This window comes from Henckelia pumila, chromosome 4 (genome assembly GCF_033568475.1).
Source record: "Henckelia pumila isolate YLH828 chromosome 4, ASM3356847v2, whole genome shotgun sequence".
NCBI lineage: Eukaryota > Viridiplantae > Streptophyta > Magnoliopsida > Lamiales > Gesneriaceae > Henckelia > Henckelia pumila.
This window is the reverse complement of record NC_133123.1, coordinates 66,386,524-66,412,498: the sequence shown is the minus strand read 5'-3', so window position 1 is coordinate 66,412,498 and position 25,975 is coordinate 66,386,524.

The window sequence follows — 25,975 nt, the reverse complement described above, 5'->3', positions numbered from 1 at the left end:
GTGATTGAGCAGATTTTTATGTGAGTTTGTAACTGATATAAATAGCTTGATATGCTATATTTTAGATTTGTAAAGAAGAGATTCAGACTCGAGACTTTATCGTTTGAAAAACGAGGTCGAATAGCTCAAGGTTGAAGTTATGCTACCTTGAAGATGAGATGATGAACTTGAGCAAGTTTGATTGCTATTCTTTGATGTAGGTTGTTCAGATTTGAAGCAACGACGACTCAACGATGATGAACTTGAGAAAGTTTGATTTCTATTCTTTGATGTAGGTTGTTCATATTTGAAGCAACGACGACTCAACGAAATGAAAGGTATAAGATGACATCGAGAGTCAGGGATTCGATACTCGAGAATGATACTTCTTGAGTTATCCCGAATAAATCACATACTTGTTTATGTACTTGTTCTTGAGGTAGAACTTATATTATTGTCGATCCATCACAGGTAGTGGATCTTTATTGCTTTTGGATATGATATGATGTGATATTGAATTGATTATAATGCCTAGGTCAGATGGACCTTATTTTCGAGTCTAATGAGACGACGATAGATGGATATCCATGTCAAGATCGGATACGAATCTTGATGGCAATGATTTGAGATGAATCAATTCTTGTTAGCGCGCTATATAAATCTTTTGATTTGAAGTATGATGTGATGTCTTGATTTAGATATGCGTTATATTACTCTATCTTTGAAATGAAATGATTAGAATCGATATGTTTATATTTTAACGCATGTATATTCTTTTATACTGGGAATCATATTCTCACCAAAGTTTATCCGGCTGTTGTCTTGTTTTGTATGTGTGCATGACAACAGGTGGGGCAGGAGCTAGTCTGAGATGACAAGGGTAGCTCGGGAGAGAGATTTAGCATGTGTGGACTCGGGTTTTAGATGTTGTATTGCTGTCACAAATTGAGTTGGAATCAAGTATAGCATGTTTATATAATTGTAGAACTTGTTGTTTAACTAGTTCTTTTGATAGCTTTTGCATCACTTGTTAATGTATAAATGCATGACATGGTTATTAGACTTGATTTACATATGTATACATGTTTTATACTTGAAATAACATGTATTGGATTGATGAGTTGTAGTTAAGAATGCTTGGAATCAAATTTTGACAGCAACAAAACAAGAGCAATTCTGCTGATTTTTCGAACAGAGCATGCCTGCTCGATCGGTAAGATTTGACCGATCGAGCGAGGCCTGTTTTGGCTAGAACCCGAGACTTGAACTTTTTTTAATTTTTTTTTTTTTGCTCTTTTGTTTTAGTTTACTCTTTAATGATATGATTAATTGTGATTAATCGTTAATTGCCCTTAAGACGAGATTAGCAACCCGAGGTCCCCACAGCGCCCGCGCCTTGATTAGCAAACCTACAGCGCGCCCGTGCGTCTGGATGCCAAATTGACGAAGATTTTGCGAAACTTCGGCGCACCTGCGCCTACATCTTGCACGCCTGCGCAGATTCGGCGCGCCCGCGCCACATCCTAGTGCGCCCGCGCCGATGAGTTTTACATGCACCGAAGGTGTTTGTGTGTGCGCGAGATATTATGCTTATTTTTGATATTTTATGCTATTTTTAAGTCTTTTATTCCTACTAGGAAACTTTTTAGGAGATATTATTATATCTTTAGATATATTTTACGATATCTTTTATTATTTTGTAATTGTATTATAAATACAACAACATTCATTATTGAATAACAATTAAGATTTCAGATTTTTATACATAAAATTCTCTCTAGAATTTTTATTGAAGCTGTGTGCTTTGTTCTAAAATAAAACTTATCAAAGTTCATACTTTGTGGCGTTTGTCGATTGATTATCCTCGTGGGTTGTCAGAAACAGGTTTTCTGAAGGTCCCTTTTTGATCAATTATTTTTTTCTTCGTGATTGTTTGTTGCTAGTTTCAAGTAAACTAGAGGTGAATAATCCAAAACCTTTACTTGTTTTCAAGATTGGACAATTTCTTGATTTCTTTTGTTATTGAATTTAGGATACGATTTTAATATAGTCGTGTTTGCCTTCCATACATTAAGAATTCATATCAGTTGGTATCAAAGCCAAGGTTTTGAATCAAGTAAGTATCCTATCTTCCTATATTTTCGTTCATCGCGTCCTTCGTATTCTTCGTTCTTCATCTTCCGTCTTTCATTTGAGTCTATTCTATTTCAAATTTCTAAGTCGTTTTTGTGTCAATCTTGTCGCCAAAGTTTTCGTGTATTGCGCTACAAGTTATCTCGAAAAAAGTCAAAAAAAAAAATCAAAAAATCAAAAAAGTCAAAAAAAAAAATAGTGGAAAAATCGGTCAAAAAAATATTGAAGAAACCGAAAAAGCTTCAAAAAAAAAAAATTTGAAGAAGCAAGATAACTTGTGGTCAATTACTTTGCTCTTGTTCATCCTTGGGTGCAAGTCAAAAATCCAATTCCATAACTTTCTTCTTCTTGTTTTTGTCAATCTTCGAGAGTCAATCTTCAAGTGTCTACAAGTTGTGAACTTGAAAGTTTGGTTCATTCCCACACAGAGCAAAAAGCCTACACAAATTTTGAGTGAAAAAAGGGAGTGATTGAGTGAATTTTTCTTTGGAGTGAATCGTGAAAATTTGTGTGAGGTAATTTTATTACTAACCTTTTCTTGCAGGTACAATGAGTTCTAATAAAGAAGGAGGTAGTTCTAGCCAAAGGTTTTCCAAGGCCCAAATAGATGATTTGTATAAGATGGTGAGGGAAGCAATGAAGGCTGAATTGGAGACGGTGCATGAGAGGATAAGTAAACTTGAAGTTGGTGGTAGTGAGGATGATGAGAGTTTTGGTGAGAATTGGGTAGGAATAGGCGAGATCAAGAGGGTGGAAGAAATAGAAGGGACGCAAGACGTGGAAGATACATTGAAGGGGGAAGGGAAGATGAAAATATTAGTGGGATTAAGATGAAAATTCCTTTGTTTCATGGGAAGTCGGATCCGAAGGCTTACTTAGAGTGGAAGATGAGAGTGGAGTCCATATTTGACTGCCACAATTACAGTGATGCGAAAAAAATAAAATTGGCGGTTGTTGAGTTTGTGGATTATGCTCTTATTTGGTGGGATCAATTTGTTATTTCTAGGAGGCGGAATCGAGAGTGTCCTATTGAGACATGGGAGGAGATGAAGCAAATATTGCGGAAGAGATTTCTGCCTAATTACTACTATCGTGACATGTTTAGGCGTCTACAAAATTTGAAGCAAAGTCCAAAGATTTTTGAAGATTATTTCAAAGAGTTGGAGGTTACTATGATCCGGGCTAATATTGAAGAGGATCGTGAAGCAACTATGGCTCGTTTCTTATGTGGTTTGAATAGGAAGATTCAAGACCAAGTGGAGTTTAGACATTGCATGGATCTTGAGGAGATGGTACAAATTTCCATGAAAGTGGAACAACAACTCAAAAGAAGAGGCATGGGTCGAAACTCTACTGTTGGAGGTTCTTCTACTCCTTGGCGTCCAAACGTTGGCAAACGAGAGGATGTCAGGCCGGTGTCCAAGCCAAAAATCGACACCAAGCAAGAAACACCAAAGCAAGGAGTGCAAGGTAAATTTGAAACTCCTATTAATCATTCTAGAGATATCAAATGCTTTAGATGTCAAGGTGTTGGTCATATTGTTAGTCAGTGTCCAAATAAAAAGATTATGATTATGAATGCTTGTGGTGAGTTTGAGTCGGAGAGTGAGGAGGAGAATTATGATGATATGTCTGCGTTGGAGGATCCCGATGATGAGGGATATGATGCGGTGGTTGGAGAGTTGTTGGTGACTAGGAGAGTTTTGAATGTGCAACAAAAAAAGGAGGAAGAAAATCAAAGAGAAAATTTATTTCATACTAGATGCTTTGTGAAAAATAGAGTGTGTAGTGTCATTATTGATGGGGGTAGCTGTACCAATGTGGCAAGTAGCGAGCTTGTTGAAAAATTGAGTTTGCCTACTTCAAAGCATCCTCAACCCTATAGATTGCAGTGGTTTAATGATAGTTCTGAAGTGAGAGTGACTAGGCGAGTTGTGGTGCCTTTCTCAATTGGGAAATATGAAGATGAAGTGGTGTGTGATGTGGTGCCTATGCAAGCATGTCATATCTTGTTGGGTAGGCCGTGGCAATTTGATAGAAAGGTGACACATGATGGTTTTAAAAATTGTTATTCTTTTACTATGAAAAAAAAGTCTGTTGTATTGTTGCCTATGACTCCAAAGCAAGTATTGGAGGATCATTTGAAAATGAAATAAGAGGCCAAAAAAAAGAGTGAACAAAAAAGTGAGATGACCTTAGAAAAAAATGAAAGAAAAAAAGATGAGAAAAAAATTGAGAGAAAAGAGGCCGATAAAAAAATATACATGGCCCAAAAGAGTGAGTTGCGACAGATTTTACATGTGCATACTCCACTTGTGTTGATTTTCTATAAGGAGATTCTCCTTAACACAAGTGATATAGCCGGAAATCTTCCGAGCAATGTTGTTTCTCCCTTGCAGGAATTTGAAGAATTATTTTCGAAGGATTTACCTCAAGGATTACCATCTTTGAGGGAAATTGAGCATCAAATTGATCTTGTGCCCGGAAGTGCATTACCAAATCATCCAGCTTATAGAAGTAACCCGAAGGAAACAAAAGAGCCACAAAGACAGGTAAGTGAACTTCTTGATAAGGTATTTGTGCGTGAGTCTATGTCTCCTTGTGCTGTGCCTGTTTTGTTGGTTTCTAAGAAAGACGGTTCATGGAGAATGTGTGTGGATTGTAGAGCCATTAACAATATTACCATCAAGTATAGACATCCTATTCCTAGACTAGATGATATGTTGGATGAATTGCATGGTTCTAGTATCTTTAGTAAAATTGATCTTAAAAGTGGCTATCATCAAATTAGGATGAGAGAAGATGATGAATGGAAAACGGCTTTCAAAACCAAGTATGGGTTGTATGAGTGGTTGGTAATGCCATTTGGGTTAACTACTGCACCTAGTACTTTTATGAGATTGATGAATCATGTTTTGCGTGCTTATATTGGAAAATTTGTTGTGGTATATTTTAATGATATCTTGGTGTATAGCAAAAATTTGAATGAGCATGTTGAACATTTGAGAATTGTGCTAATCACACTAAAGGCTGAACATTTGTATGCTAATTTGAAAAAGTGTGTGTTTTGTACAAAAAAGCTTGTGTTTCTTGGCTTTGTTGTGAGTGCTCAAGGTGTCAAAGTTGATGAGGACAAGGTAAGTGCAATTCGAGATTGACCAACGCCTACTTTTATTGGTCAAGTTCGAAGTTTTCATGGTCTTGCAAGTTTCTATAGGAGATTTGTGAAGGATTTCATCACTTTAGCGGCTCCTATGACTGCGGTGATCAAGAAGAACGTTCCATTCCATTGGGGAGAGGAACAAGATAAGTCTTTTAATATTATTAAGCAAAAATTAATTAATGCTCATTTACTTGTATTACCTGATTTTTCTAATACTTTTGAAATTGAATGTGATGCGTCAGGTGTGAGGCCTCGGTTCTAAACATCTAATTAAGTAGTAAACAATAATTAAACAACCAAGATCTAAGAACTAAAAGCAAAGCAAAGGAATTTTTTTTTTTTTAAAGAGGGCCGCGCTCGGGCGGCCAAAAACCGCCGCTCGAGCGCGCCCTGGACAGAGGCGCTACTGAGTTCTCAGAGTGGGGTGCGCTCGGGCTGCTAAAAAATGCAGCTCGGGCGCCCCCTACAACAGAAACAGAACAGCAGAAAACATGCTTTGCAACTCCATCTAAAACTATTCCAATGCAATCCAAATCAACACATACATTAAAAATGCAGTTCCTCCGATTAATACATGAAGTTCTAGAGTTTAACAACTACTCCAAAATAGAACATGCCACGATAGAAATATGACAAAGCTTGCATGACAATACAACATAATAATGAAGTTCGTTATCTAAACATGTTCTAACAACACTAGGTAGACATGCTGACACGACTTCTAAACCAAGTCTCACTGCTACAACTTTCTCTCGGAGCTAACCATGCCTCTTCTGACTTGATCCTGCCCCACCTGTTGCCAAGTACACATACAAAACAAAGCAACAGCCGGATAACTGGTGAGAAAGACATTCCCAGTAAAAGCAACATAACAATTAATACAACAATCAACATGCTTTCAATACAACAAAGAAATCAATAATAACATAATGAATGCATGTATTTTAAACCGGGATATCAATCTGATAACGAGGGATTGCTACTGTGCTTTTGGGATCCCGAAGATAAGATCACGTAACAACTCACCGACTTTTCCAATCGAGGTGGTGCCACGTATCTCACTCCTCTAGACTTTGAGCAACTATAATGAGTATGCTAGCACTAGGCGAAACGACTACGACCTAGGCCACTCAATCATAGTTCCCAAACGTCTAAACAAAAAGGAAGGTTCTGCCCGCTGAAAACAAGATTGGCTCAAGATGAATGCATAACATAAACATAACACATAAGCCCCTTTAACAAAAGCCGATACAATCAAACAAGACACAAGTTCCTCATGCTAGAACAAGTGTAAATGCAAGTATGTGATTTCAAAAGGGAAACTCGAGAACCATAGTCCCGAGTATGTTATCCTGCCATGATGACTGCTTTTACCTTTCAATGCAGTAGCTCCCAACTCTGGATACGCTACAAAAGAGATTGTATCAACAACTATACAATCTAACAACAACGAGGCAACGGTTCAAGGAAATTTTCTATACCGTTCTTCGTTCAAATCTTGGAAACGATCAAACAGCTGCTAAATCAGGGCTTGGTACCTCCAAACGAATCTGTTACGGAGACAAAAGAATGATAAATAACCACGATCAACTTACAAGTCTAGTTCAACAACTCAAATACGGTTCGAAATCCCCAAAACTCAAACCGACGGCATAACGATTATAAACTGAACAAACCGGCAATGCAGACAGCAGTTCAATACCGATAACAACTCAATTCAATGCTAATACAACAAAAACAAGGCAAACCCAACACATCTCAAAACTCACATTTTCGAAAATAGCTTCCAAAAATCATAACAATTCCGAACGTCGCTCTAATTCAAAACCGACAGATAATAAACGATCAGAACTCCGCCAAAAACAACATACTAGAATCTAAATCGATTCTAAGAACCTCCGAAAAATAAAACATATCCGATCGGAGAAATACTTACGGTATAACGGAGCTCTCACTGCTGTGATCACTAATCTGCCTTCAGAATTAATTTCCAACGGACGGATCGAGTTCGGACTGGATTTAAGAGCTTGGAGAAAGCTTGGAGGCGTCTTCAATGGTGGAGCACGGCTAGGGGAGGAAGATAGAGTGCCAAGAATAGTCAACCCTTGCTAGATATTATAACAATTTCAATATTTGCGTTTTAGTCCCTGAAAAATCCAATTTTTGCAAAATAGACCCTGATCAAAATCAAGTCGGCTCGTGAACTCTGTAATCTCCGATTAACTCAAATAAACTCATTTAAGAGAAAAACGGGGCTTTACATCAGGTGTAGAAATTGGCGGTGTCTTGATGCAAGGTAGACGACCAATTGCATACTTTAGTGAGAAGCTAAGTGGAGCAGCGTTGAATTATCCTACACATGACAAGTAGTTCTATGCCTTGGTTCGTGTGCTTGAGACGTGGCAACATTATTTGAGGCCAAAAGAATTTGTGATTCATACGGATCATGAGTCTTTGAAGCATCTCAAAGGATAACAAAAGCTGAACAAGAGATATGCCAAGTGGGTGGCTTTTGTAGAGACTTTTCCCTACATTATCAAGTACAAGCAAGGTAAGGAAAACGTGGTAGCCGATGCTTTATCACGAAGGTATGTGCTTTTATCTACTCTAGATTATAAGTTTTTGGGATTTGAGTATGTGAAGGAGTTGTATGCTAGTGATCTTGATTTTGGTGAGATTTATGCGTCATGTTTGCATGGTACAAAAGATAAATTTTTCGTTTATGATGGATATTTGTTTAAGGAAGATAAATTTTGTGTGCCTAAATCGTCTATTCGTGAGTTAGTTGTTAGGAAATCACATGGGGGTGGTTTAATGGGACATTTTGGTGTGGCTAAAACTTATGAAATTTTGCATGAACATTTTTATTGGCCACATATGAAGCATGATGCTGAGAATATTTGTGAGAGATGTGTGACTTGTAGGAAAGCTAAGTCTAAGACACAACCACATGGATTGTATACTCCACTTCCCATTCCTAGTGAACCATGGGTAGACATTTCTATGGATTTTTTTTTAGGATTACCAAGGTCTAAAAATGGGAGGGATTCTGTGTTTGTGGTGGTTGATAGATTTTTTAAGATGGCTCATTTTATTGCTTGTCATAAATCTGATGATGCATTTTTCATGTTGCGAACTTGTTCTTTAATGAAATTGTTAGATTGCATGGCATGCCTAGGAGTATTGTGTCTGATAGAGATACTCGTTTTTTGAGCTACTTTTGGAAAACATTATGGTGCAAACTTGGTACTAAATTACTGTTTTCGACTACATGTCATCCTCAAACGAATGGTCAAACTGAGGTCGTTAATAGGACGTTAGGAACTTTGTTGCGTGCTATAATTAAAATGAATTTGAAGAGTTGGGAAGAATGTTTGCCATTTGTTGAGTTTGCATATAATCGTAGTGTGCATTCTACTATAAATTTTTCACCATTTGAAATTGTGTATGGTTTTAATCCTTTAACCCCGTTGGATTTGATGTATTTGCCTTTGAGTGAAAGTGTTAGTATGGATGGAAAGAAAAAAGCTTAATTCGTGCGAAATTTTCATGAGAAGGTCAAAGCGAACATCGAGAAAAAGAACTTGCAATACACAAAGCAAGCAAACAAAGGTAAAAAAAGGTCGTGTTTGAACCCGGTGATTGGGTTTGGTTGCATTTGCGGAAGGAGCGATTTCTGGAGAAGCGGCATTCTAAGTTGTTACCAAGAGGCGATGGACCTTTTCAAGTCTTGGAGAGGATCAATGACAATGCTTACAAATTAGATTTACCAGGTGAGTATAATGTCAGTGCTACTTTCAATGTTTCTAATTTATCTCCGTTTGACGTAGGTGATGATCAATATTTGAGGACAAATCCTTTTCAAGAAGGGGAGGATGATGCGATCATGGATGGCTCGCATGCTGATCAAGTGGCTAAGGATCCGTTGGAGATACCACGAGGACCAGTTACGAGAGGCATTGGATTTTTTGATATTGAGTTTGGGGGATGTTATAATCTTATTGAGGTAAAAAGAGATCAAGAAAGTCTGCAGCGCGCCCGCGCCTGAGACTCAATGCGCCCGTGCCTTGATTAGCGCCCGCGCCGTGTCTTGCGCAGTTTCGGCGCACCCGCGCCACATCCTAGTGCGCTCGCGCCGATGAGTTTTACATGCACCGAAGGTGTTTGTGTGTGTGCGAGATATTATTCTTATTTTTGATATTTTATGCTACTTTTAAGTCTTTTATTCCTACTAGGAAACTTTTTAGGAGATATTATTATATCTTTAGATATATTTTGCGATATCTTTTATTATTTTGTAGTTGTATTATAAATACAACTACATTCATTATTGAATAACAATTAAGATTTCAGATTCTTATACATAAAATTCTCTCTAGAATTTTTATTGAAGCTTTGTGCTTTGTTCAAAAATTAAACTTATCAAAGTTCATACTTTGTGCCGTTTGTCGATTGATTATCCTCGTGGGTTGTCAGAAACAGGTTTTCTGAAGGTCCCGTTGTGATCAATTGTTTTTCTCTTCGTGATTGTTTGCTGCTAGTTTCAAGTAAACTAGAGGTGAATAATCCAAAACCTTTACTTGTTTTCAAGATTGGGAAATTTCTTAATTTTTTTTGTTATTGAATTGAGGATACAATTTTAATATAGTCGTGTTTGCCTTCCATACATTAAGAATTCATATCAATACTTGATTTCACAATCGAAATCCTTCAACAGATCTAACCATCTTCTCTGTCTCATATTCAGCTCTGCCTGTGAAAACAAGTACTTAAAACTCTTATGATCAGAAAATATCTCGAAAGACTGACCATACAGATAGTGACACCAGATCTTCAAAGCAAAAACAATCGCAGCTAGTTCAAGATCATGAACCGGATAACGAGTCTCGTGCGACTTCAGCTGCCTCGATGCATATGCTATAACATGCTTATGCTGCATAAGAACACAACCCAAACCTCGGTTAGAAGCATCACAATAGACTGTAAAACCTCCAGTACCTTTCGGAATAGAAAGAATTGGAGCACTGGTCAGTCTCCTCTTCAGATCGACAAAGCTAGCCTCACAATCTGCAGTCCAGACAAAAGGCACATTTTTCTGATTCAGCTGGGTAATCGGCTTGGAAATTGACGAGAATCCCTCGATGAAACGGCGATAATAAACAGCTAAACCCATAAAAATTCGGATCTCCGACACTGATGTCGGTCTAGGCCAATTCATGACTTCTTCGATCTTGCTGGGATCGACAGAAATCCCATCTCCTGAAATGATATGACCGAGAAAGACAAATCGATCCAACCAGAATTCACACTTAGATAGCTTGACAAACAACTGATCGACTCGCAAAAACTGCAAGACGGTCCTCAAATGTTCCGCATGGTCAGTGCGGTTCTTCGAGTAGATAAGAATATCATCGATGAATATAATGACAAACTCATCTAAATAGCGTTGAAAGATTCGATTCATCAAACCCATAAAAACTGCTGAAGCGTTAGTCAAACCGAACGACATGACTATAAACTCGAAATGACCATACCTCGTTCTGAATGCGGTTTTAGGAACATCTTCCTCACGCACTCTCAGCTGATGATAACCTGACCTCAGATCAATCTTCGAATAGATGGAAGAACCCTGCAGCTGATCAAAAAGGTCATCTATTCGGGGTAAAGGATAACTATTCTTAACTGTAGCCTGATTCAGTTGACGGTAGTCGATACAGAGCCGCATAGAACCATCCTTCTTCCGAACAAACAGAGAAGGAGCACCCCAAGGCGATACACTAGGTCTGATGTATCCCTTGACAATCAAATCCTCAAGCTGCTCATTCAATTCTCTCAATTAAATCAGTGCCATACGATACAGAGCTTTGGAAATAGGTTGAGTACCTGACACTAGGTCAATGCTGAATTCGATCTCTTGAATAGGCGGCAATCCAGGAATATCTTCCGGAAACACATTCGAAAATTCTCTAACCACTGGTATATCAACCAAATCAGGGCTAGATTTCTGTACATCAACTGCATAAACCAAAAATTCCTCTGCACCTCTCTGTAACAAATGATTCATAGATAACACTGAAATCAAAGGAATTCTAGATCGAGAACCCTTACCAAAGAATTTCCACTCGTCTGCCATTTCAGGTCTGAATCTGACAACCTTTAGAAAACAATCGACGGTTGCCCTATACTTGTTTAAAGCATCTATACTAACAATACAGTCAAAATCTGACAGCCCAAGTACAATACAGTCGAACTCTAACAAATTTCCCTCAAAACAGAGTTCACAGTTCCTGACTAATCTGACAGAAACAATTCCTCCACCCAAAGGTGAAGTAACAGCTACTACAGTAGGTAACAACTCAGTAGGAAAATCATGCAACAACACAAATTTATCAGAGATAAAGGAATGGGAAGAACCTGTATCTATCAAAACATGAGCAGAATAACCGAAAATTGAACAGTTACCTGCTATAACATCGTCAGGTGCTGCCTGAGCCTGATCCTCTGTCAAAGCAAAGACTTGAGCCTGTTGTCTCGGAGGCTGGTTCGCAATAGGGTTACCTCCCTGTCTGTTCTGCTGCTGAGGCTGGAAGGAGTGAACTGCAGAAGACTTTCTCTCAGGCTACGCTGTAGGTCTAGATGAACTCCCACTCTGAGCTCGATCTCTACTACGCTGAGGGCACACCTTAGAAAAGTGTCCCGGTTGCTGACAGGTATTGCAGTTCCCAAAGACCCCTACACACTGATGCGATGAGTGTCTACCTCCACACTTGCTGCAGAACAAAGATAAAGATCCAGAACTCTATCCTGAACCAAATTTCTTGGAACCATTGGAACTAGAAGAACTGTTCCCCTGCCTCTTGAATTGTTTCCCTCTTGCTTTGTACTGATCCTTTCTGTTTCCCTCACTGCTTCCACCTTCATACCTCTGCTGTTGGTTCTGATACTGTGGTGGCTGATTCTGATGCTGAGATGGTTGGTTCTGAGACTGTCTCAGCTGCTGAGCTACCATCTGATTTCCTCTTTGTCTCCACAAACCCGCTTCAGGTCCCTTTGCGTGATTCATGGCATCCGCAAAGTTATCAAGCCTAGCAGTGTTTATCAACGTGAAGATGTTGGGATTCAAGCCGTTGATGAACTAATCGGCTTTGGCTTCTTCATTGTCAGCGATATGTGGTGCAAAATGCAACAGACTATCGAATTTGGCAACATACTCTTCAATGTTCAAGTTCCCTTGCCTCAGATTGGCAAACTCGGCTCCCTTGTCCTTTCGGTACAAAACAGGGAAAAACCGCTTATAAAACACAGTTTTGAAAAGAGACCAAGTAACAACTGTACCTTGATTCTCCATTTATCTCTTTGTCGTGATCCACCAGTTCTTAGCAACACCACGAAGCTGATGAATGACTAACCTAGTTCGGCGGTCGTCAGAGTAATCAAGGGAATCGAAAAACTGATCAATGACATCCAACCAGCTTTCACAGTCAACCGGATTCTCTGTACCTAGCAATAAAGGCGGATTAAACGACTGAAACCTCTTCAGCAAGGTTTCCATAGGCGTCGCTGTAGCATCCATCTGAACAGTTTTGTAAGAGTGGGTGCCCAGTGAGCCAACTGTGTGGCTATGGGCTTTGATGACTCTTTGTATAAACAATCTTTTGTTTAATATTATTTACACTTTTATGGCAATGACTTTATATTACTTCATATTGTTATATTGTGATATACTATTGTTGTTTTGATAAAGACCTTGAATATACAATAGTGTATGTAAGATGTGGTAGAACATGGAGATGTCTATCATGAAATACATCTTATAGTCACTGTATATTCTAAAAACCGTTCCTAGTCGATTGAGCCGTCCGATAATAAGGATAAGGATCGCTCGAGTTTGAGACTAGCATTTGCGATGCGGAGTACCACGTTTCATTGGTAGGGAACATGGAGATGTTCGAAGCATGCAAATGGATATTCATAGGATGAATAATCGAACTACCCTATCCGGACTTTCCAAGTGGTTATCACTTATCGAGTGGATAAAGTCCGCGGTTTTGGTTGTACACCATTAGTCCTTACGACTTGAAACATCATGGAGACTCTATATGCTAGTGCTGTGCTTTGACTCGTTTACCGACTCTATGGGGGTCATCAGGTGTCGAGATTGGGTACAGTTACGACACATATAGGAGTCAATGCATTGTTGTCAAGGATTCACCACATACTTGCGAGTGTGGATATCCTATGCGATCTGAGGAGATATTAGTGTGACAAATCTCTGGCCAGAGTACTTGATGTGATTTAAGAAATGGTTTCTTAGTAGCACATGCGATGTCACTAATTTGATCTTCAAGATGTATTGCATAGTTATCGAATCTTGAGCGACTCTCGATATACCAATGGTTGTTGATTCGATCGGGATATATGGATGAAGGGACCGTACTGTACGCTAACCAAAATCTACTGGTTCTTGTAGGCACTATCAGTGATACCTAGGGAATCATGGGGCGATGTTGCTAGGCGCTTTACCTTGATTCGTTGGGCAAGTCGGAAAGTGTTGTTCCGAGTCACAAGGAGTTGTGAGCCCACGGCTAGCTGTATCCCTGAACCATTGAGGGTCACACAGTGTAATGGAGTTTTTTAATCCCCGTTGAGATAGTTAAATTTAAAGAGTTAAATTTAATGAACTAAGGAGTTGGACTTCTTAAATAAGAGTAAGGGAGTAGGATTTCCTAAAATGACATAGGGATGGACATTTTTGGAAACCACTGAATTCGGATTCAGGAAAATTTATTTTGACTTTAAAATGTGCAGAAATGGTTTCTGTGCACATTGGTGAAATCGGTTCATCAATCGGAGTCACGATGAATTTAATATTAATTTCTGAACGTGCGGGCTTTGCTTGTCGGGCCCTAGCTTATGACTAATGGGCCCTAAGGTGTTAGTGGCCTGCATTATAAATAAGTTATTGCAGTACAGAAATTACACACAACAGGTCATTATTTTGAGAGACAGAATTCGAAACCCTAGCCTCCTCTCTCTCTCACAATTCGGCCGCCCCCTCCTTGCTCTGTCAGAGAAATTCCGGTCTGTGATTTTTGAATTGCAGCCAGGAATAACGAATCAGATTCGTTTAATCTCTTCGCAGAAAACTTCTGATAGATTTTCTAGTGCAATTTATCAGAGGGATTTAAACCCCATTCGTGGACCTGATTGAAGGAGTTCATCAGTTCCTGGGAGATACAAGAAGCGCAGAGAAATCTGTGTGGTGTCCATTAATCTCGCTTCGAGATTGAAGGTAAAATTTAATTAATTGTTATTTGAATTTTACACACACAATAATTTAATCGTTGAATGGTTGATACCCACACCATGGAATTGTTCCATGATAAAATTTTTAAACTTCCGCTGCACCGGGTATCAATCATGATTGATCTGACCGCCAGTTTTTTCCAACAGTGGTATCAGAGCCAGGTTGCTCAGATCAAACGATTGAATTAATCGATTGTACAAAATTTTTGAATCTCGGTTTTTGGAAAACAAAATAAATATTTTTAAATAAAAATTTTTTTTCGGGGCAAAACCCGGGCAGCGATTGGATCGCTGCCCGGTGGGGCAGCAATTGTTGCTGCCCCGTGCGCCGCCCAAAGGGGGCGCATGGCGCCGCCCAGGACGGCGACCGTCGCCGCCCAGGGCGGCGCTCGGCGCCGCCCAGCGGCGGCACCAGGTGCCGCCAGGGCAGCGATAGTCGCTGCCCTAAGGGGGCAGCCGGGCTGCCCCCGGCCCGTGCCCCGGGTGCGGGCCGGCCCGGGAGTGTCCCGGGAGGCCCGCGGGAAAAATTATATTTTTATTAAAAATTAATTTTAATATGTTAAAATTTTATTTTTGGTCCGGTCAAAAATTGTTTTTGATTGGTTCACGAGATTTCGGATCGAATTGTTCGAGTCCGTAAATTTTAAAATTGATTTTGGATAAATTTGAATTTTTGGAAAATTTTAATGTTTTATCCGTAAATTGAATTTTGAAATCAATTATTTTGGTACAATTGATGATAAGATATGATCTTATGATATATTGAGTAAAATATGATTTTATTTGTAAAATTGGATTTTATAGATAAAATATGATTTTATTTGATATAGAGATAAAATATGATTTTATATGTGAAATGAGATTTTATATAAAATATGATTTTATCTTGTTTAAATTTGAATTGCCACTGCATGTTATCCAATAAATTAATTTTGAATTAAATGTTATTGGATAAGGATGATCGATTGCCATGACCAATTTTGTAGGTGTATGTTAGGAATTTACATTTTGTTTTTATTGTTGTTGGTTTTATTAATGGGCCTGGTTTATGGCCCGATATGAATGTCATATGTAATAAAAGTGGGCTTGGTTTATAGCCCGTTCCCACCCCTAAAAATGTATCCCTACTTGTCATTGTTATTTATTGTAAATACATTAGATTTAGTGGGAGATCAAGATTTGAAGACGGTGGGCCCAGCAGACAATAAAGACTGAAGAAATGTAAATTGGAAGCACATGTAATAGGATTGCATTGCATACTGCATATTACCTAGGATTGGACTAAGACCCGTGATTGGCAACCACGGGTCAATTAGAAATGGAATCGATCATCCTATATAATATTTGATATTATGATTGTATGCATGTTTAGACATAAATTGCGTGAATCCGGCAAGCATGCAATAAAATGAATATGATGAGACAAATATTTTTATAATTAAAAATCCCTCATTTTAAATATGATTTAAAATTTATATCAAGATAAATAAAGGAAATTTAAATTTGTTTAAATGTTCCCACCTTCCATCAACGGTCAATGTATGTGATGCTACCCGCGGATACGGTCCGGCTCATATTATTGGGGGGGCCCGTCCGTCGGAAAGCTGTACATTGGATCGACAAATGTTGTAAGTTGGGTGGAACTCCCATGGGATCGGCTCATATTATTGGGGGATCCACATGGCGACCGTCCATCACAACTTAATATTGATGGGTCATCTTGACATGTCACTTTAAACGGCGTCATATTATTGGGCCCTTATTGGACATGAGGTAAACACATGGGGGTTGCTTTGGAAGCAATTGGGCTCTACCTTTTGAGAATTATGGTTGGCTGATATTATTCGGGACCATAAGTTTGTCAATTGGACTCCATGTTCTCACTAAGGAAAAAGTTTCCCGTTTTCACTAGAGGGTGGTGAAATCGTTAAAATAGTGGGAGTGAGATTCATAAAATTAAATTCGCCTATTTTATGTCTTAGTAAATTGTTAAACAATCATTGATATATGTCTGTTTTTCTTTTCAGTATTTCATACAATGAATTCGCGAAATCCATTATTCTCGATCCTCGAACAAAACAAGTTGACTGGCGCCAACTATACGGAATGGTTCCGGAAGTTGAAGATTGTCTTAACTTCGGAGAAAATGCTCTACGTGTTAGAGAAAGCACCTCCGAAGGAAGCACCAGCTGACATAAGTCCGGAGGAATTGGCCAAACTTGATGCATGGTGTGACCATGACATCAAGACCAAATGCTATATGCAAGCCTCGATGTCTGATGAACTCCAGAGGCGATTTGAGGACACGGTGAATGCTGCTGACATTCACACGCAACTCAAGGAACTTTTTGGGGCTCAGTCGAGGGCTGAAAGGTTCGCTACTGTTAAGGAGTTGATGACGTGCCGCATGCGTGAAGGGACTTCGGTCCGTGATCATGGGGTACGAGTGATTTGGCTCATACAGAAGTTGGCGACCCTAGATTTGGTGTTGGAGCATGAACTCAATGTGGATTTATTGCTTCTGTCTCTTCCTTCTTCATTTGATGGATTTGTGATAAATTTTAATATGAACAAGATAGAGGCCACCCTTGAAGAGATGGTCAATATGCTCGTTACATATGAATCCACACTTAAGAAGGATAAGCCAGCTTTCTTGGTGGGCTCCTCATCTTCTGCGAAGGGGCCAAGTATGAAGGGCAAGAAACGTTCTACCCCACCCAAGAAAGTCGAGCCCGAGAAGAAGCAAAAGACAAAGGCTTCAAACAATGGAAAATCCAAGGATGTTTGCCATTACTGCAAGAAGCCGGGTCATTGGAAGCGCAACTGCAAGGAATATCTTGAGCAGTTGGGAACTGCAAAGGGTATGTTCTATATTGAAATAAACATGTCACTTAATACAACTTCTTGGGTATTGGATACCGGATGTGGATCTCACATTTGCAATGATTTGCAGGTGATGACAAGAAGTCGCAGGCTTAGAATGGGTGAGACCCAGCTGAGGCTGGGGAATGGTTCCAGAGTTGAAGCTACGGCCATTGGAGATGTTTGTTTGACTTTGCAGAACGGTTTTAAATTATTGTTAAGAGATGTTTTATTTGTGCCAGATTTAATTAAAAACATTATTTCTATTTCTATGCTTGATAGAGATGGTTATTCTTGCAATTTTGTGAATGGGATTTGCAATATTTATAAGAATGAATGTTTAATTGGAAATGGACAACTTGAAAACGATCTATACAACTTAAAACTAAAAGACGTTCCAGTGAATTATGTTGATAAACCGGCGACAACAAACAAAAGGAAAATCGATAGTCAAAACCCGGCAAACCTTTGGCATGCTAGGCTAGGTCATATTTCCTCAAGGAGGATGAACAAGCTAGTGGGAGAGGGCATGTTTGATATGTCTGATATTAATTCTCTACCTACTTGTGAATCCTGCCTAAAAGGAAAAATGACTAAATCTCCTTTTAAGGGGAAACCTGAGCGTAGTCAGAATCTGTTGGATTTGATCCATACAGATGTTTGTGGTCCATTTAGAGTAGGGACTCAACATGGCCACACCTATTTCATTACCTTTACTGATGATTATTCAAGGTATGGGTATTTATATTTAATGAAATATAAGTCTGAAGCATTTGAAAAGTTCAAAGAATTCAGGGCTGAAGTAGAAAACAAGCTAGGTAAAAGTATTAAAGCACTTCGATCGGATCGAGGTGGAGAATACTTGAGTACCGAGTTTTTGGACTATCTGAAAGAGAATGGGATTCTCTCTCAGTGGACTCCTCCTATGACACCACAGCTTAATGGTGTATCGGAACGTCGTAATCGAACTTTGTTGGACATGGTTCGATCTATGATGAGCTTCACTGAGCTTCCACCTTCGTTTTGGGGCTATGCGCTTGAAACGGCGGTATTGTTGTTGAACAACGTCCACACTAAAGCAGTGGACAAAACACCATACGAGTTATGGAATGGCAAAGCTCCTAAGTATTCGTACTTGAGGATTTGGGGATGTCCTGCTTACGTGAAGCGGACAGTGGGAGATAAGTTGGATAGTCGATCCAGCTTATGTTATTTTGTAGGGTATCCGAAGAATTCAATCGGATATTATTTCTATTATCCTGCTGAAACAAAGGTGTTTGTTTCTAGGAATGCCACCTTCTTGGAGAAGGAGTTCTTATTGGATAAGAAAGGCGAGATGATGGAACTCGAAGAAGTTCGAGAAGAACCCGAAATACAAAATAACGATCCTACACCTCAGGAACCATTGCTGGACACGCCTGCACCTAGAAGATCCGAAAGGACTTCTAGACCTCCAGTTCGATATGGTCTTCTTCTTGAAGGGGATCAAGATGAACCCGACATTGGATGTGATCCAAGAAACTTCAAGGAAGCAATTTCTGATGCGGATTCGAATTTATGGCTTGAAGCTATGCAGTCAGAATTGGATTCGATGCATACAAACCAAGTTTGGTCTTTAGTAGATCCTCCCGATGGAATTGTTCCAATAGGGTGTAAATGGATCTACAAAAGAAAGCTTGGGCCTGATGGTAAGGTATTGACCTACAAGGCGCGATTGGTGGCGAAAGGTTATACTCAAAGGCAAGGAGTTGACTATGATGAAACCTTTTCACCAGTTGCTATGTTCAAGTCCATAAGAATCCTTATTGCCATAGCTGCATGGTATGACTATGAGATATGGCAAATGGATGTGAAGACTGCTTTTCTTAATGGAGACATTAAGGAAGAAATCTATATGAAGCAGCCTGAGGGGTACACATCCATGGGAAGCGAGCATAAGGTATGCAAGCTTCAGAGATCAATTTATGGTCTAAAACAAGCATCAAGAAGTTGGAACCAGAAATTTGATGAAACAATTAAAGATTTTGGTTTCATCAAGAACCCGGAGGAACCTTGCGTGTACAAGAAAGTAGTTAAGGATGCGGTGACATTATTAGTACTTTATGTTGATGACATCCTACTCATTGGGAATGATGTAGGGATGTTGCAGTCAACAAAGATATGGTTATCAGGTAGATTTTCGATGAAGGATTTGGGAGAGGCATCCTACATTCTTGGGATACAGATCTATAGAGATAGGTCTAAGAGAATGATAGGACTCACTCAATCAACCTACATTGATACCATATTGAAACGGTTTTCAATGGATGAGTCCAAAAGAGGACATCTACCCATGTGTCATGGAGTTTCTCTATCCAAGTCTATGTGTCCCAAGACTGATGAAGAGATAGAGAATATGACACATGTACCATATGCGTCAGCTATAGGTAGTATCATGTATGGGATGATATCTACCAGACCGGATGTAGCATTTGCTCTGAGTGTCACGAGCAGATATCAGTCTAATCCTGGTCAAATGCATTGGAAAGCCGTGAAGGACATTCTTAAGTACTTGCGAAGTACTAAGAATATGTTCATGGTTTATGGAGGACGAGAACTCAAATTGGAAGGCTATACCGACTCTAGCTTCCAAAGTGATGTGGATGACTCGAAGTCAACCTCTGGATTTGTGTTCATGCTCAATGGCGGTGCTGTCTCTTGGAAGAGTTCCAAGCAGGACACCACAGCGGATTCCACCACTGAGGCTGAATACATTGCAGCATCAGCTGCTGCTAAAGAGGCCGTTTGGATGAGGAAGTTCGTCCAAGAGTTGGGCGTCATTCCTAAATTTGTTGGTCCAGTCCCGGTGTACTGTGACAACACGGGTGCCGTTGCTCAAGCAAAGGAACCAAGGTCTCATCAAAGATCCAAACACGTACTGAGGAAATACCACATAATCCGGGAGATTGTGGAAAGAGGAGACATCATTGTCGAACGAGTGGCCTCTGCAGACAATATCGCTGATCCGCTTACTAAGCCCTTGCCAGGACCATTGTTTGACAAACATCGCGAAGCAATGGGTCTACGTAGTATGACTAGTTGGCTATAGGGCAAGTGGGAGATTGTAAGAGTGGGTGCCCAGTGAGCCAACTGTGTGGCTATGGGCTTTGATGACTCTTTGTATAAACAATCTTTTGTTTAATATTATTTACACTTTTATGGCAATGACTTTATATTACTTCATATTGTTATATTGTGATATACTATTGTTGTTTTGATAAAGACCTTGAATATACAATAGTGTATGTAAGATGTGGTAGAACATGGAGATGTCTATCATGAAATACATCTTATAGTCACTGTATATTCTAAAAACCGTTCCTAGTCGATTGAGCCGTCCGATAATAAGGATAAGGATCGCTCGAGTTTGAGACTAGCATTTGCGATGCGGAGTACCACGTTTCATTGGTAGGGAACATGGAGATGTTCGAAGCATGCAAATGGATATTCATAGGATGAATAATCGAACTATCCTATCCGGACTTTCCAAGTGGTTATCACTTATCGAGTGGATAAAGTCCGCGGTTTTGGTTGTACACCATTAGTCCTTACGACTTGAAACATCATGGAGACTCTATATGCTAGTGCTGTGCTTTGACTCGTTTACCGACTCTATGGGGGTCATCAGGTGTCGAGATTGGGTACAGTTACGACACATATAGGAGTCAATGCATTGTTGTCAAGGATTCACCACATACTTGCGAGTGTGGATATCCTATGCGATCTGAGGAGATATTAGTGTGACAAATCTCTGGCCAGAGTACTTGATGTGATTTAAGAAATGGTTTCTTAGTAGCACATGCGATGTCACTAATTTGATCTTCAAGATGTATTGCATAGTTATCGAATCTTGAGCGACTCTCGATATACCAATGGTTGTTGATTCGATCGGGATATATGGATGAAGGGACCATACTGTACGCTAACCAAAATCTACTGGTTCTTGTAGGCACTATCAGTGATACCTAGGGAATCATGGGGCGATGTTGCTAGGCGCTTTACCTTGATTCGTTGGGCAAGTCGGAAAGTGTTGTTCCGAGTCACAAGGAGTTGTGAGCCCACGGCTAGCTGTATCCCTGAACCATTGAGGGTCACACAGTGTAATGGAGTTTTTTAATCCCCGTTGAGATAGTTAAATTTAAAGAGTTAAATTTAATGAACTAAGGAGTTGGACTTCTTAAATAAGAGTAAGGGAGTAGGATTTCCTAAAATGACATAGGGATGGACATTTTTGGAAACCACTGAATTCGGATTCAGGAAAATTTATTTTGACTTTAAAATGTGCAGAAATGGTTTCTGTGCACATTGGTGTGAAATCGGTTCATCAATCGGAGTCACGATGAATTTAATATTAATTTCTGAACGTGCGGGCTTTGCTTGTCGGGCCCTAGCTTATGACTAATGGGCCCTAAGGTGTTAGTGGCCTGCATTATAAATAAGTTATTGCAGTACAGAAATTACACACAACAGGTCATTATTTTGAGAGACAGAATTCGAAACCCTAGCCTCCTCTCTCTCTCACAATTCGGCCGCCCCCTCCTTGCTCTGTCAGAGAAATTCCGGTCTGTGATTTTTGAATTGCAGCCAGGAATAACGAATCAGATTCGTTTAATCTCTTCGCAGAAAACTTCTGATAGATTTTCTAGTGCAATTTATCAGAGGGATTTAAACCCCATTCGTGGACCTGATTGAAGGAGTTCATCAGTTCCTGGGAGATACAAGAAGCGCAGAGAAATCTGTGTGGTGTCCATTAATCTCGCTTCGAGATTGAAGGTAAAATTTAATTAATTGTTATTTGAATTTTACACACACAATAATTTAATCGTTGAATGGTTGATACCCACACCATGGAATTGTTCCATGATAAAATTTTTAAACTTCCGCTGCACCGGGTATCAATCGTGATTGATCTGACCGCCAGTTTTTTCCAACAAGTTTCAGTACTAGCTTTCTCATTCGTCGGAGTAACCGGTGGCGAGTTTTTGTTAATAACTCGATGAGGACCCATCTGATAATCAAAGGTTAGGACACAAGATATCTCAATCGCTACAATCGGTGCCCTTACAACCTCTCAGAAAATTGGATACCATTCGATAACAGAAACAATTATATCTCAAGTAGATCATGATTTATAAATTAAATCACATAAGCATGTAGTTCAATTAATTCTCAATTAATAAAGCATGCTTGCATGGAATTAAATAAACAGTTAAATAACTCAATCACATGCGAGGATCCAATACACACAGACTCGATCTACCCCGCTCACTCTAGTTCAACCAAGAACTTATCGCTCTGATACCACTTAATGTGAGACCTCGGTTTTAAACAACTAATCTCGGATTAAACAACAATTAAGCATACAAGATCCAAGACTAAAAGTAATTACTGAATTTTTTTTAAAAGGGGGTGCGCTCGGTCTGCTAAAAATTGCAGACCGGGCGCCTCCAAGTCTCAGCCCTACTATTTTGCTCAACAGGGGTCGCGCTCGGTCTTCTAAAAACAGCCGATCGAGCGCGGCCAACACAACAAACTTGCTGCCTTGCTCGGATGGGGGGTGCGCTCGGTCTGCTAAAAATTGCAGACCGTGCGTCCCCTGCTGCACAACCAAAACAGAGCAGAAATCTCAGAAACTCAATTCCAAAATCATTCCAACACATTCAAATCATAATCATGCATTACAATCACCATTTTTCCAAATAATACATGAGATTCTAGAGTCTATCAGTTGCTCAGAAAGATAAAACATGCAACAACAACATTCAACCAGAAAGCTCGAATAATCAATACAACATAACAACGAAGTTTGAAATCTAAACATGTTCCAACATAACTAGGTATACATGCTGACACGGCTTCTAAATCGAGTCCCACTACTAACTCTCCCTCTTGATGCTAATCAGGTCTTCGCTGACTTGATCCTGCCCCTCATGTTGCCAAGTACACAAACAAACAAAGCAACAACCAAATAACTCTGGTGAGAATGATATTCCCAGTAAAAGAAACATAACAAGCAATACATGTAATACAACAACAACATGGTTTCAAGACAACATAATCAAATCGAAATGAATGATATGCATGTATTTAAAAATAGGGATATCAACTCTGATAAACAAGGGGTTGTTGCTCTGCTTTTGGGATACCGAGGATGATATCACGTAACAACTCACCGACTCTCCCAATCGAGGTGGTATCACGTATCCCAATCCCCTAGACTTTGGTGCGACTATAAGGAGTATGCTGACACTAGGTGAACCTCTACACCCAGGCCACTCATAGTATAGCCCCCAAAACGTCTAAACAAAAAGGGCTGTTCTGCCCGCTGAAATCAAAGGTTTGGCTCAAGATGAATGCATAAGAAACATAAAGCATTAAGCCACATAATAAAAACTCAATCAACCACAAAATACAAGTTCCACATGAGAACAAGTATTGATGCAAGTATGTGATTTTAAGGGAAACTCGAGAACCAACTGTCCCGAGTATGCTATCCCGCTAACGATGACTGCTTTTACCTTTCAATGCAAGTAGCTCCAACTTTGTATAATCTACAACAAAAGGTTATATCAAAATCTGAACAACCTAAACAACAACGACTGCTCAAGTTAATCTCTTTACCGTTCTTCGTCCAATTTCTCGACGATCAAATGCTGCTAACACAGAGCTTTCCAAACTCCAAACAAATCTGTACGGAGGCAAAGAAGATCAACAAACGACGATCAACTCACAAGACAAGGTTCAACAACACAAAACGGTTCAAAATCTCCAAAATTCAAATCGGCGGCATAACGGCTATAACTAAACAAACCGGAAACGCAGGCAGCATTATAACAACGATACTAACTCATAACGATGCTAATACAACAAAAATACTGCAAACCCATCAAATCTCAAACTCCAAGTTTTCGAATAAACTTCCAAAAATCATAACAATTCTGAACGTTGCTCTATTTCAAAACCGACAGAGAATAAACAATCAGAACTCTACCAAGAACAACATACTCGAAACTCAAACGAATCTAACAACATCCAAAAATAGAATGTATCTTATCGTAGAAAAACTTATGATATAACGAAGCTCTCGCTGCCGTGATCGCTAATCTGCTTTCAGAATTAAATTCCAACGGCCGGATCGAGCTCAGACTAAAATTCCAAATCTTGGAGGCGTGAAAATGGTGGGAGACGGCTTGGAGAGGATGAGAGGATGAGGGTGAATAATTTTCCAACTCAAAACAAGTATAGATAATATATAAAAACTCAAATTTGCATTTTGGTCCCTGAAATTTCCAAAATTTGCAAAATAGACCCTGATAAAAAACAAGTCGGATCTTTTACTCTGGAAACTCTGATTATCTCAAATAAGCTCAATTATGATAAAATCGGGGCATTACAGATCGGGAAAAGAACGATAATTTGATTTATTATGAATTTTATAGTGTTTTTCGAAATTGGGGGTTTGGAGATTTGTTGTGTTTGGATCGTTTGAGTTGAGATTAAGATTGATATGTTATATATTTGATTTGTATTCTGAGTTGTGATTTCTCGGTTGATCAGAATATAGATGTTATGCCGTCGGTTTGAGTTTTGGATTTTGATCGGTTAGAATTGGTTGAGTTGTTTTCTGTTGAAGTTGAACGTTAATTCAATCCTTTTATCGCTCCTTATAGATTGAGTTGAAGGCAGTGAAATTTGGGGTTGCGGACTTTTGTTTGATTAGATATTGAAGCCGGTATAGTATCGTTTTCTATTTGATGTTTGTTTGGGTTCGAATAAGTTTCTGAAATGGGTTTATCCTTTGTTATTCAGATTTGGAGCTTGTGAATCATTGAGAAAGGTAAACGATGACATCGATTAGAATGGGATGAAATACTCGAGTTTGTATTTAATATCGAGTCCCTAAACCACATACTTTTACGTTTATATGTTTGATTGAGAATGTGAACATATTGTTTATATGACATTCATTCATCTATCTCTCGGGTCGAATACGAACTACGAGAAGTTTGGATTATTGTATCAAGATCGTTTACGAATCTTGATGTCGGTATCGGATACGAATCTCTATGATAGAAGAAATTCACGAAAACATGCATTGCATATTCTTTATATCATGATTTATATGCGAACTTTGTTTATGTGCTTATGTCTCTTTACTGGGATTTATTCTCACCGGTTTATCCGGCTGTTGTTCTGTTTTGTATGTGTGCATGACAACAAGTGGGGCAGGATCGAGCCAGATATCGCATGGTTAGGTGTTGAGATGATAGAGTGAGGACTTGGAGTTGGTTTTAGGAGTTGAATTGTTTTTCAAACTCTTGTTTGGTATTGTATAACTAGAACCGAAGCATGTTCTACTAGTTTGAATAAATGTATAACTCTAAAATTCTCTAATACTGTCGTTATCATGTTGTATGGACTAAAGCATGTTGGAAATGTTGTTTTTGAGGTTGAATTGGATTGCATGACCTGCTATCTGTTCTCTTATTCTTT